The following is an 11,427-nucleotide window of genomic DNA, read 5'->3' as shown; positions in this document are numbered from 1 at the left end:
TCCCTGCTCAGCGGGAAGCCTGCTTCTCCCTCTCCCACTCCCCCTGCTTGTGTTCCCTCTCTTGCTGTGTCTCTCTCTGTCAAATAAATGAATAAAATCTTTGGAAAAAAAAAAAAGAAACATATGATGATGTGGTATTGGACTGTGAATGGACAAGAAGACATTTTAGAAAGTATGTGAAGAAATCACATTAAAACACCTACTCTTAATTTTTAAAACTCTTATTACATCATAAACTCTCATTTAAACTTGAGAAATATATAGAGGGATATTTTAGTAACCTAATGAAGAATTATCTACCTCACAGCGCTAGCTAGTCTTATTCTCAGTGGTGAAGCAAGAGGGACACTCATAGTAAAAAAAAAAAAAAAAAAAAGTCATAACACAAGGGAACTATTGATCATCATGAATATTTATAATTGTTTTATCAATGTAATCATATTTTCAAAAATAGATATAAAGACTGGAAAAGAGACGACAATATTATCTATAGGTTGATATGATCATCCACCTGGAAAACTCCAGAGAAGTAAACAAAAAGATACTAAAGGATTTCTCTAAGTTAGCCTTCTTTCCTTTTATTTACATTTTAAGCCATCTTTTGGGTTTAGTATAAGTTGCACTTTCTCCATGAAGCTGATGCCAAGGAAAAAAGGCATGATGGTAGAGGGAGCTAAAAGGAACATTACTCTTGTCATTACTCTTGTCACCCTGGAATTTGTCCACTTATTATCATCCATTTATTCAACAAATATTTATCACCTCTCCCTCCATGCCCCTTCCATTTCCTCCCATATGAGGCAATCAATCTCAAGGGCTTGGGGTTAATCTTCCCCACCTTTCTCTAGGTTCATACAAGCCAATTGCAACAGCCAGGTTCTGTGATGAGTGACAATGAATGGTATGGGAGGGCTGCAAGTTGCATCTAGTATCTGTTCTCTCTTCCTTTCACAGTAATAGAATTTGTATCTGTGCACATGCTACTCAAGACTGGATTTGTCAGCCTTCCTTACAGCTAGATGAGGCCATACCCTTTGTTCTGCTCCTAGAATCTAAGTATAATTAATATGTACAACTCTTGGTCATGTTCTTAAAAGAAAGGAACATGCCTTCCTCTTTTCCTTTTTCTCTTTCCCAATGACTGGAATGTGAACGCTACAGGAAAAGTTGGAGAAGCCAGGTTGGATTTTGAGATGGAAGCTTTATGTTGAAAGTGACAAAACAAAAAGATCCAAAGAATCATAAATGTCCTGGTTCCCAACACCCCTGAGCTCCCTATTTACAGAAACTTTTATATGGGGGAGAACTGTTACATGCTAACGAATACAAATAATACAAATCTTGAACAAGACAAGTTAGTCCCTGTCTTTAAGGAGCTCACAGCCCAGCATTAAAATGCTATGTGATGAGCAGCACAGGAGAGCCGGTGGGTGGTGCATGAAGCCCTTGAGGGACAGGAAACCTAGTCTACAGGGATATCATGTTTTATCTGGCATGGGAAGGAAGGAAGGTGATGTGTTATCTACTCAATCCTGCTTTAAAAAAGTTCTCAGGCGCCTGGGTGGCTCAGTCAGTTAAGCATCTGCCTTCGGCTCAGGTCATGGTCCCAGGGTCCTGGGATCGAGCCCTGCATTGAGCTCCCTGCTCCCTGGGGAGTCTGCTTCTCTCTCTACCCTTCCCCCCTTCTTGTGATCGATCGATCTCTCTCTCAAATAAATAAAATCTCAAAAAAAAAAAAAAGTTCGGGGCACCTGGGTGGCTCAGTCGTTAAACATCTGCCTTCAGCTCAGGTCATGGTCCCAGGGTCCTGGGATGGAGCCCCACATCAGGCTCCCTGCTCAGCGGGAAGCCTGCTTCTCCCTCTCCCACTCCCCCGCTTGTGTTCCCTCTCTCGCTGTGTCTCTCTCTGTCAAATAAATAAATAAAATCTTGAGGAAGAAAAAAAAGTTATTCTCTAGGCTTCAATGACAACACCCTCCTGAAATTCCTCCTTCTTCTGTGGCTAATCCACCCTCCCATACCAACTGGTAAATGTTGACCTTTCCCGGGGCTCTATTGTATATTCTCTCTCCAGGTGATTCCCTTCGTTCCCACCATAGATAGTACGGAACCCCTCAGTGCTGATGACTGCCAACTCCAGCTCTCTCTTCTGAGCTTTGGACTCATATTTAACTGCCTACTTCACAGCTCCACCTGCAAGTCTTACAGGCATCTCAAACGTATTATGCCAAAATGTGAATTCTTCCTTTCTTCCCTCCAACCTGCTCTTCCCACAAGCTTCTCCCTCTCAGTAAAGGTTATCACCATCCACCCAGTTTGTGCGAGCCAGAAACCTGTGAGTCATTCTTACCACCTCCTTTCCCTTGCCTCCCACACCCACTATATCACCAAGCGTGCGGATACATTTCCAAAAACCCTCTGGCAAATCCATCCGCCTCTCTCCAGCCCCACAGTTCCACTAAGCTCCAAGCGCCTGCTAATCTCCCTCCTCCCCGATGGGTATTTTCTAAGTGAGTCTCACTTCCACCTCTGCCCCCTCCATGCTGTTCTCCACACAGCAGCTACAGTGATCTTTTTAGGGTACATATCAGACCCCTTACATGTCCTTCAACGGACTGCACTGAATGTAAGGTGAAATCCAAAATGCTTCATATGAGCCACGGGCGGCTGCCTCCTGCCAGCTTATCCCACCTTATCTCTGGACATTTCCCCTCCACCCCCCACTCATTCTGCTCCTCACCATAGCTTAGCCCTTTGCCACCTCATAGCTGCCCCTGTTGTGGGGAAAGGTGTGCCCCGAACCCTTTCCCTACTTATGTCTTGGTCTTAGTTTACTACTTCCTCAGAGGCCTTCTGCATCCTCCAATCTAAGTTATGCCCCTCCACTCTTCCCTTACATAGCTCTTTGTTTTTCTCCCTGTGGAAGACTGCCAGTTGACTCCCCAAATCCGCTCACCCTTTCTTTTGTAGTAATAGAATTTATTTAGCTCGGCATATGGCTGCTCAGCTAAATTATGTTTCCCTCCTTTGCACCCAGATGTAGATGTGTGACTGTTTCAGCCAAGGGCATATGAATGGACGTGACACGTACAAACACTAGGACTTCTCTTTGGGTGACTGGGCTTACACTTCCCCATCCCATGTACTGGGAATGGTGGGATCTGAAGCAGTCACCTGGGACCAGGGTTGGAATCCATGTGTTGTATGGATGGTGGGACCACACTCACAAACTTGGCCTGCCTACTTATGGATGGTTATATGAGAAAAACAGATTTTAATCATATTTAACTACCAGAATTTTGAATCTCTTTGTCATAGTCCAGGGGCCTTGGCCGGGTTTTAAGTAGAGGAGTAAGGTCGGCAGGTAGCACATCCAGGAGGCATGCCACAATGTGAACGGTGCCCCCACGGTATTGTGTAGCACTGTGGGACTCCAAAGAAGTGACATGGTCAGATATTCTTAAAAAGGATTTTGGTTACAATAGGGAAAATTGATTGGATGAGAGAATACACTGAGGCAGAGAGATCAGAGAAATGGTTGTTACAAGGCAGAGGAGAGAGAACCTTATGGATGAGCCTAACACAGGGACACAGAGCAGAAGACCAATTCCAGGGATATTTTGAAAGGTGGTCTCCAGGGAGCTTGGTGTTGACCGGGTGTGGTAGGCAAAATCATTGCCTCCTAGAGATGCCCATGTCCTCCTTCCGGGATTCTGTGAAATGTTACCTTACATGGCCAAAAGGACTTTGCAGATGTGATTAAGTTAAGGCTCTTGAAAGGAGAAGATTATCCTGGATTATCAGGATGAACCCAATGTAATCACAAGGGTCCTTCTAAGAGGGAAGCAGAAGAGCTCAGAGCCAGGAAGGCACGCTGACAACTAAAGCAAAGGGAGAGTGGTGTGCTCTGAAGATGGAGGAAGGGGCCACGAGCCCAGGAATGTGAGCAGCCTCCAAAAGCTGGAAAGATTAAGGAAGTGGATTCTCCTCTAAAGCCTACAGATGGAAGACACTTGAAGACACCTTGATTTTAGTCCAATAACACCCATTTTGGACTTCAGACTTCTGGGTAGTAAATTTGTGTTGTTTTGATCTGCTACGTCTACAGTAATTTGGTACAGCAGCAACAAGGAACTAATACACTGGGTGTGTGGGTAAGGCGAAGGGGGCACCAACTGGGCGGATGACCACTTGGGAACCCAGAAGTAAGACTGAGTGGGGGAGGGGCAGAAGCTAATGAGGGGCTCATGTGGGACTCAGGGCCTGTGAAACAACCAACTGGACAATTGACCTATGGATCTGGCACTCAAGAGAAAGTGTCCCTGAGAGAGGGATTTGGGGGTTTCCTCAAGCATTCTGTGACTGAAGTGAAGGGAGTAGGTGAAAGCAAGCACAGAAAAAACAGAGTTAGAAGAGAGAAAGGCCTAGAACAAAAGCCAAGTGGAGTATACAAGGGCCAAAGAGGAAAAGAAAAACCCAGGGCTTGTGGGTCACATACGTCAGAGGAAAGGAGAGTTTCAAGGAAGGGACAATATAGCAGTCCTCCCTTATCCATGGGGGACACATTTTGAGCCCCTGAGAGGATGCTTGAAACTGCAGAAAGTTCCAAACCCCATACATACAAATTTATGATAAAGTTTAATTCATACATTAGGCACAGCTAAGAGATCAACAACATTAACTAGTACTAAAATAATTATAACAACACACTGTAATAAAGTTATCTGAACGTGGTCTCTCTTTCAAAATAGCTTGTTGTATAGTACTCACCCTTCTCCTTCTGATGAGGGGAGATGATGAAATGTCTCAGTGATGAGATGAAGTGAGGTGAACAACATAGGCGCTGTGACATACCTGTTAAGGGGGATCATCCGCTTCCAGACCTCGGTTGACCTCCAGTAATGGAAACTCAGGAGAGCAACACCACTGCTAAGGGGGAACTCCTGTTGCGTCCAATGTCGCTAACGGGTAGACAGAGAAAAGCAGATGACACCATTTGCATAAAAGTAAAATCCCCACCCTTCTGTGTGGGAATATAGATGTTTCTAAGTATTTCTAAGATCGAGGAAGAAGGACTGGTTCAGAGCCAGAGCCCTGATGCTAGACTACCTTGGCTTGAATGTGGATTCTACCACTTAGTGGTGTGATCCCAGTCAAGTTACTTAACTTTGATGCGCACCAGGTTTCTCACTTGTAAAATGGGGTAGGAACAGTACCTACTTGCATCTGATTGTTGAGAGAATTAAATGAATAAATACATATATGCAAAGTGCCCTGCCCAGGATAAGTCCTCTTAAGTGTTAGCTATTGCTGTTATTATCATTATTACATATTGTAATGTGTTTGTTTTGTTATTTTAGAATAATAAAGTCTGCCAAAGGAAATAAGAGAAACAAACATCATAAGGAGGAAATACAAAATTAAAGTAGAAGCCGGTAGCTGGGGAGACAAAGTAGTCTGTATGTGAGCCGAACATAGAGGAAGGGCTGAAAGGTCTGAGTATGCACCGAATATGTTTGATGTGTAAATATTCATGAAGAACGTGAGACACTCAGTATTAGGAATAATAAAATGGTTAAAAGGTTAAACTGGCTACTCACTGGTGACATCTACCCAGCCTCCATTAGTTCTTTGCCTGAGAAACGCAGATAAAATCCATAGCTACTCATCAGCCTAACTGGTGAGCTAGAACTAGAGCCAGGCATCCTGGTTCCCACGTCTCAGCAGAGAAAGCATGTGTTGGCTCTGGTCCCCGGCATCGCCTATCTGTCAAGTCCCCTGGTTCCACCTCACTTCTGGTCCTTGTCCCCACACCGACGACACAAGGAAGGCTGAATCAAGGAGAGAGGGAGAGGGAGAGAAAGGCCCAGGTTCTATTCATATTTCATAACATATACCACCCACTTATACCCTCTCCCAAGTGTGTTCATCTACCCTCTCTTCTTCCCCTGTATTGTACATTGATTCAAAAAGCATGAGATCTCAACCTCTTAATTTTGTTTTTGTGCCTCTCTGTGGGGTGACCTCTGGGATAGCCAGCCTGGCAGTATGTTGGGGGGCTAACCACCACACCCCCAAATTACCTCACGGGGGTAGGGAGATGCAGGAGTGGCAGATCTCTTTTCTTTGGTGCATGTGCGCATCTTCTCCTTAGTTCTACTGAAAAGGGAAGGGGCTGCCAGGAAAAGATTCCTGCCCTAACGAGGCCAGTGAAAACATTTTGTGCTACGCTGACCCTTGAGGCTACCCTGTCCTATCTGAAGCAGAAACACCAGCTTAAATCTCTAGGGTGCTTCAGCCTCATTATTCAACATGGAGCCACCTTTGAGCTTCTGTAGTCTAAGAGCTACCTTTTTTCCTCCAATTTCTTCCTGCTCTCCTTCCTCTCCTGTATGCAGGAGAGGATTTGAGCTATGTTAGACCTTTTTTTTTTTTTTTTAAGGTTGCTTCTTTAATAGCTGGACAGAAAAGAATGATGATTCTATTATGACAGCTACCAACTTGGTACTTGTGAGCAGTCAGTTCCAATAAGGTAGTAGGAAGCCACGCTAGACCAAAATCTCTAACAATCCACCTAATCTCTTTCATTTGAAATTTTAGCGTTCACTGCCTTTGTTTTTACTTTTCTGCAAAAGTATTGCAACTGGATTTAGCATGAGGCTAATGTAGTTTAAGCTTCTGGGACCCTTCCTGGCCTTCGCGGGGAGAGGGGGCCGATAGTGACTTTGTGTTCCTAATTTTGTTTTATTTTTCCTAAAGAGGGAACCTCAAATCCTAAAGCTTCAGGGCCTATAAAATTCTCATCAATATGATTTCGGGGTTAAGAGCTTAAATCCTGGATATAAAAAAAGACTTCCTTTTATTATTTAGTAATTTTGGAGAGGTCACATTAATTTTCAGCCTCGGTTTTATCAGTTGTAAAATGGGAATAATATTATTGTACCTTTAGGATTATGGTAACGTTAAATGGCCCTTAAACAGTGTTTCATATATAAGATATGTTCCTAAATGTTCACTGTAATTATTACTGTTGTTGTTATTGCCTGAACAGGACCATAAGCTCCCTGAGAACAGTATGCTGCACCCCCAGAGCCCATCACAGGCGCACAATCACTGAGGGAATGCTACCTTTTACAACCAACTGCACTCTCCCCACCTTCTCATCGCGTCGAACCAGAAATACAACTTTCATTACGTTCTTAGTGCGACACACAAGGTTACCTCTTCAGCGACGCGCCAGATACTCAGTAGCACCTTCCCAATTTGAAAGGCTGATTTAGCTTCGGTGTATCCTTCCCCGGTGAGTCCTGAAACCCCACTGTTTGCCTCCGTCCACTGGCCCCTTCCTCTCTCCCTGGTCAACTGAGGACAGTCGGCCAAGGTCAGGGCTAGAGGCGCTGAGACAATTCGTTAAGAGCGTCAGCGTTGTGTTTGCACTTAATAAGCGCTTAATAAATGACGATGGTGATGATTCCCAAGCAGGCGGCCATCTACTCCCCGCACCCTCCCCCGGCGGCTAGGCCTGCATCACTAGCCTGCGGAGGGAGCCGGGTGGGGTGGGGTCGGCTCGGGTGCGGGGACACAACCGCGGTCCGCTCTCCCCTCCTCCGCGCGCTTCGCCCGCAGGGCCGGTTCCGGGGGTCCCCCGGGGCCGCCGGCGCGGGCGGGAGGCCGGGACGAGCGGCCGCCGACGCATCCGCCGCCGCCGCAGGAGGCGGAGCGCTGCACCTGGCGGCGGGTCCTCGGCGCTCAGCCCTGAAACGGGTCCAGCCGGTAGCGAGCGGCGGAGGCCACCGGGCCGGGGGAAAGAGGAGGTCGCGCCGGCGGGTGCGCTCGGTTCGCCGCTGCGGGTCGCCCCAGTCGGCACGCATCCCTCGGCCGTGCCCCGCCCGCCGCAGCCCCCGAGGAGCCAGCGACCCGCCGGAGATGGTGCGCGCCGCCCCGACAGCCGCCGCCCCGGCGCCCCGCGCCGCCGCCCCGCGCCGGGCGGAGAAGGCTCCCCGCGCCCGGCGCAGCTGAGCGCCAGCGCCGCCCGCAGCAGGTGAGTCCGGGCCCGGCGCGCGGGGAGGGGGGCGCTCGGCGGGGGGCGGCGCGGCAGCCCCGCCCGAGCTTCCCCTGCGGGGGCGGCCGGCCCAGAGGGCGGGGAGCCCCTCCGGCGCGCACACCTGCTGTCGGGGGGGGCTTTCTCAGAGGCGCGGCTCCCGGGGCGAGCAGGTGTGGGCGTCTCTGCTCCCAGCCCGGCTCGTCCGCCGCTCCCTCCCTTCCTCCCTCCCTCCCCTCGGCTTCTGTGTCGGCTGTCATCTTTATGGGGCGCTGGGGAGGCTGCAGCCGGCACCCCCGGCGCGCCCGACGCGGGCAGCACTTCCGCAAACGTAACTGGGGTAGGGAAAACAAAGGCGCTGCCCGAGGGAGCCCTCGCCCGGCTCTGGCAGCTGCAGGGGTGGGGGTGGGGGTGCCGGTGCCGGGAGAGGGCTGGGCCCCCACGTCCAGGCCCTTCTCTGCCCAGCTTGCCTGGCGCCCTTGCCATAAACATCCTCGGGGAGGGCAAGGGGGAAGCGAGAACCTGCAGCCAGCCCCAGTGACAAGAACATGACCACTCGTGTGCCAAAAGAAGGAAACTGACAGCGTCTGATTCCCCAGGTGAATAAATGCGAAGAATTACCTTTACCCCCATGCCTGCTACCGCCTTGTGCTTCTTAACTGAAGCCTAACATGGTCTAACATGTCCCTAGAGCTTTTTTGAGATACTAATGGGGGTACTAGCCTTTCTGGGTCCTATTTATTCCCCACCCCCCTGTAATTTTAAGTAGGAAGGTGAAAAATTTCAAACGCAACTTACCCCTCATTTCTCTCTTCGCCTCGCAGACAGGTGGATTAATTACCCGTAAGGCAGGCACACGGTGCATTTTACCTCTCCCACACACATTCACAACCACAGGCATTTCCTTTTCATCCAAAAATATTCAATAAACACCTTACAGAGCTCCTGGAACAGATAAAACCTTGCCTAATAGTTGTAGGAAAGAACCTTAAAAAGTTGAGGTTCTAATAACAGTTGGTGTCCAAATAGTTGCGTGTCCTTGGGCATGTCACACCTTCCTCAACCTCAGTCCTCTCATATGTAAAAGGGGATGGTTGGATAGTATGGTAGCCAAGTTTCCCCTTATTTGTTCTAGAAGTTCAGGATTTTGTGAAAATCTAACCTCTTCAATATAGAGAAATATAAGGGGGTGGGTGGACAAACAGTTGACCAACAACAGATGTGTATTTAGTAGATTCCTGGTGTCTGCAGAGCATCCCTTCCCCAAGACATGGGGAACTAACTAAAGGCGTATGGATGGCCTTGCTAAGTAAAGGGAGAGGATAGGAACCGTAGTCAATGGTAAGATTGGCTTTTGACACTTTAAGCAGCTGGCCATTAGCAGACATGCAGGATATTTTCATTTATTTAGGTAGCCAGATGGCTTGTGTTTATCGCAAGTTGCAAGTAAAATTTAGGATTGCTTAGGAGGAGGCTGGGACATTGCTGTTGAGCCTGGTGTAAGACACTGGGTGAGTAGGAGAGAGGATCACATTTCAATAATGTGTTAAAGCTACTAAGCATGTTTACAATAATTTATTTCTAAGGCCCTTTCTGTTTGTGTACAGATGAGGCAAACTAAAACATAAAGATAAAACAGCAAGGTTTGATTGTTTGGTGGTATGAGGTATTGGATCACCCAGTCTGTCTGGATTGTTGACGGTAATAAGGCACTTTTTGAGTACTATGTTCAAAACACCATCTTACACACTTAATTTCTAAGTCTCTGTGAGAGAAGTTTTTTCCCCAGCATTGTGGATGATGAAAAGGAAGCTGAGAAGAGTTAAGGAATTTACACAAACCACATAATCAGTGAGAAGGGGAGTTAGATTTGACCCCATGTCTCTGGCTGCAAAGCCTAGGAAATTTCCACATGATGTTCCTCCTTATTGGGGATCCATTGGGCCACACCACTACGCAGGTGCCCTCCCTTGCTTTTTGACTTTGAAAATTAACTACATTTCAGTGTACATATATTACATATGTTAACATTTATCTATGTAAGATGATCTGTACATTTATATTGCGTGCATATTAATGCATATATACTCATTTGTTCTCACCATTTTTAGGCTGAAGGCAAGTGTAAGAAAAATGAAAATAACCAAAGACATATTTAGTATTAGGCCGACAGGTTTTTTTGGCTTTCCTTTTTTCGATATTCAGGAAATCTTGATTTAGCAATCCCGTTGTAGGGAAAGGGAGATAGGCAATAAATGTAAATATGTCTGTTAGCTGCTTTGGTACCTTGTCTTGGGAAAAGTCAAGATATAGTAAGTGAAAAGAGGAAATTGAAACAGAGCTTTACATGCATGTACCTAAACACGTGTGCCGGTATACATACACCTCGTTGTCCCCAAACAGTTGACATTGGCTACGTGAAGGAAGTAGGATGGGGTGGGGTGATAAGAGGGTGCTTTTACTTTTTTCCTTATGAAGTTATGTTTGGACTTGTTAAGGGTCTGTGTCAGCCTGATTTGTTTCCCTAAATCCCAAATGACACATTATGTAGTACTTAGCCCTGTTGATTTCAGTAACATTTCTTTCCTAGCCGGTTTTCCTTCTCCATATTTAGAAGACACTTATTTACTGTTTTGTAAAATGGCACTATCTTAATTTAGTTGGCCAGGAAGCTTTTGGAAACTATGAGTCATTTGTTAAAACAATGATTTACTGGGGGCGCCTCGGTGGCTCAGTCGTTAAGCCTCTGCCTTCGGCTCAGGTCATGGTCCCAGGGTCCTGGGATCGAGCCCCGCATCGGGCTCCCTGCTCTGCGGGAAGCCTGCTTCTCCCTCTCCCACTCCCCCTGCTGGCGTTCCCTCTCTCGCTTTGTCTCTGTCAAATAAATAAATAAAATCTTAAAAAACAACAACAACAACAAAAAAAACACACAATGATTTACTGGGGCAGAGCCCCAAAGAGAAAACCAAGCCAAAACTAAATAAGCTAAATGTGAAACACCTAAACCTTGAGCCTATATATCAGTATGTATTTGCTATAGATATTGCAACTCACCTTGCTAGTTTGTGGGTCTAAGTAGCTCCCAAGCACGCCCACACCCCCACCTCAGCACCAACAAAAACTACCCAGAGTGTTGTATTAAAAGTAGCCTCCATCTGCCTTGGTCCAATGTAATGTAAATGCGGCTGAGCAGGGGATGTGCAGATTGTGTTGAAGGGATTTTTGAGGCTTGGAGATGTGAATGAGAACACTGTATTACCTTATGCCCTGGTGGTCCTGCTGCATTTTAGGCTCGGGGGGGGGGGGTGGAGCAGATGGAATGAAATCTAGGCTCTGAGAAAAACCCATATTCCAGAGGGATGAAAGAGGATTGAGTAAAGGAGGGC

At 47.0% G+C, this 11,427-nt stretch overlaps 1 protein-coding gene and 1 long non-coding RNA gene across 3 annotated transcripts in view; one reads left to right on the top strand and one right to left on the bottom strand.

Moving 5' to 3' along the window:
* Nucleotides 1-4,237: 4,237 nt before the first annotated feature.
* Nucleotides 4,238-8,243, bottom strand: LOC118012212. The gene is made up of 3 exons (XR_004679643.1): nt 8,166-8,243; nt 7,222-7,397; nt 4,238-5,831 (listed from the first exon to the last, which is right to left on the bottom strand). It is a non-coding gene; the product is annotated as an uncharacterized LOC118012212 (long non-coding RNA).
* The window catches only part of MFSD6 (major facilitator superfamily domain containing 6), a 68,881-nt gene continuing 65,417 nt past the window's right edge, over nt 7,964-11,427 (top strand). The window contains exon 1 of one of the 2 annotated variants that reach the window (XM_035007512.1): nt 7,964-8,041. The gene's annotated coding sequence lies outside the window, so the exon portion shown is untranslated. Of the gene's footprint in view, nt 8,042-8,162; nt 8,641-11,427 lie in introns of those variants that run through there. The other variant, XM_035007510.1, reaches the window with a different exon arrangement.

Source organism: Mirounga leonina, unplaced genomic scaffold (genome assembly GCF_011800145.1).
Source record: "Mirounga leonina isolate KUSES-001 unplaced genomic scaffold, KU_Mleo_1.0 Mir_151, whole genome shotgun sequence".
Classification (NCBI taxonomy): domain Eukaryota; kingdom Metazoa; phylum Chordata; class Mammalia; order Carnivora; family Phocidae; genus Mirounga; species Mirounga leonina.
Note: the sequence above shows the minus strand (reverse complement) of the source record. Positions and strands in the feature narration are given on the sequence as shown.